Raw genomic sequence first — 2,500 nt, 5'->3', positions numbered from 1 at the left:
TCTTTATGATTCGATTTTTTGATTCTTAATACAATTTGATTCTTATACAACTAGAATTTAGGCTCTTGTTATGTTCTGGAATCAAAACAAGATATTGAAATACCCTTTAGGTATTAAAAAATTTGGAATAAGACTTTCTTTCTCTAGGCAGGAACGCAATATATTTCCTATGAAATATAGAAACAAGAAGATTAAATAAGAGATATCGACAGATTTCCGAATAAAAAAATATGAAATAAAACAAATCTACTGTTTCAATTTTATCTCTATCGAATTTGAATATCAGAATAGTGGATATAGTCATGATTCGACGGGTTAGGTCCACTTACTTTTTCTTTTGGATTTGTTGATTTCTAATCTATCGAAAAAGGGAAACAACGAATATCTATTTGGCGATTCAAAAGCCGACTTATTATTATTCATTGTATTATAATATAAAAATGTTCAATTTGATTTTCTAAATTACTCTCTCACTTTATTATTAGTTATTATTAAACTCTCTCACTTTATTATTAGTTATTATTAAAATGAAATTCATTAGAATGAAATTCAAAAAATTCGAAATTATAGACTTTCGAATGAAATTTTTCCTATATAGAAAGTTAAAGAAAGTAATAGAAAGTTAAAGAAAGTAAAAGCCCCTTATCGGATTTGAACCGATGACTTACGCCTTACCATGGCGTTACTCTACCACTGAGTTAAAAGGGCCGTCTTGATTTAATTCCTGACTGAGTCGATAGGTAAATCAAATATATATATATTAAATATATATACAATAGACGCATAGTGGTTAGTAGCTCATTTCGCAACTAGAAGCGAGAATCGATAACTTAACTTATCAATCCATCGTCTAATTAGGGAAGAAAGATGGATTCTGTCTGACTTTCTTGGGTTAGTGTTAGATAGGGACACTACTATTTCTTAACAATGAGATGAGGCAATCTATTAAGTAAAGTAAAAAAAACGAAACTTAACCCTCTTTTTTATTTTTTTTCTGTCAGACCAATCACTTCTTTAAAAGATTTTATACTAGACTTTTTTTCGATTTTTTTTTTTTTTTCATATTTCCACTTCAAATATAAAAAGAAAATATATCGATTTTTTTTATAGAATTGTGATTAGAATATGAATATAAATGTAAAATAAAAAAATGATATAGAATGCTATAGAAAAAAATAAAAAATCTTATAAGCTAGTCATACCATTTGATTATATTGACAATTTTAAAAAACTGATCATACTATGATCATAGTATGATGGCGGTTGAGCAAGTATGCCCCCATCGTCTAGTGGTTCAGGACATCTCTCTTTCAAGGAGGCAGCGGGGATTCGACTTCCCCTGGGGGTAGGGTACTACGAAAGGAAGTTGATCATGGATTATCCATAAAGTTCGAATAGATTCTTCCTGGGTCGATGCCCGAGCGGTTAATGGGGACGGACTGTAAATTCGTTGGCAATATGTCTACGCTGGTTCAAATCCAGCTCGGCCCAATAATTCGCTGTCTACATAACCTTTTTTGTTTTGCATAATTGACAGAGAAGGGTAAGAAAAAAGTCAAATATCTGGGTATATTTCGACTTTACTTTTTTCTTTATTTCTTGTGGCTCGTTACTTTTTGTTTCCATAAAAAATTACAATAAAAAATAGATTATCAATCGATTTTAGAATAATGCAAGGATTACTAGTAATCGGCCTTGATATCACTTTAGTGATATCCATATAGATATCAATATATTACTTGTGATTTTCTTTGTTACAAAACACTAATTTGAATCTAAAATTGAAATGATTATGATGAAATCATAAGAAGGAATATGTAAGCTACCCGCTTTATTTCCATGGGATTGTAGTTCAATTGGTCAGAGCACCGCCCTGTCAAGGCGGAAGCTGCGGGTTCGAGCCCCGTCAGTCCCGGCGGATTCAATTAAAAAAAAAGACATAAACTCCCCTTTTTGTTTCTGGGCAAGGGGATCAAAATGGTTTCGGTTATCTTTTTGTTTTATTTTTCTTTTTTCATCAAGCAAAAGAAAGGGGTATTTCTTTTGCACCAATTTAAAGACATATGTAAATTAGTATAATTATAATTATTGAGAGCATTCACCACTTCAAGAACGAGATACTGTATGGGGTTTCCTCTTTTGTCAATTAATCTCCCATTAACTCGTGTAGGAAAATAAAATAGGATAGCGTATAATACGTTTGCCAAGAGTACCTATATATACTTTGTTTCTATGAAGTCAAGGAAGTGAAAATAGTTCGAATCCAACCAAGTAAAGAGGATGTTTCAAAAAAAAAGATCAAATTAGTCTTCCCTAATGAATATGCTCTTTTTAAAGATTAGAGTCGATGTCGAAGAAACTCGTAAGAAATTTAATATAGTTAATTTTTTGAATATTTTCGTTTTTTTTTTTCGGGACTCGTCTTTATCACATTTCCTTTGTTTTACAAAAGATCATAGACCCTTACAAAAACAAATTTTGAAAATTTCAATTGAAATTA

At 30.7% G+C, this 2,500-nt stretch overlaps 1 protein-coding gene and 1 non-coding gene across 2 annotated transcripts in view; both read right to left on the bottom strand.

Annotated features, from left to right (window-relative positions):
• Positions 1–2,450, bottom strand: part of LOC125601392 (photosystem II D2 protein) — a 4,222-nt gene extending 1,772 nt beyond the window's left edge. The window contains exon 1 of the mRNA XM_048773588.1: positions 1–2,450. This exon is cut by the window's left edge and continues 1,772 nt beyond it. The gene's annotated coding sequence lies outside the window, so the exon portion shown is untranslated.
• TRNAT-GGU lies at positions 637–708 on the bottom strand. Its single transcript has one exon. It is a non-coding gene; the product is annotated as a tRNA-Thr (tRNA).
• Positions 2,451–2,500: the final 50 nt, after the last annotated feature.

Source organism: Brassica napus, unplaced genomic scaffold (assembly GCF_020379485.1).
Source record: "Brassica napus cultivar Da-Ae unplaced genomic scaffold, Da-Ae ScsIHWf_2544;HRSCAF=3288, whole genome shotgun sequence".
Taxonomy (NCBI): domain Eukaryota; kingdom Viridiplantae; phylum Streptophyta; class Magnoliopsida; order Brassicales; family Brassicaceae; genus Brassica; species Brassica napus.
Note: the sequence above shows the minus strand (reverse complement) of the source record. Positions and strands in the feature narration are given on the sequence as shown.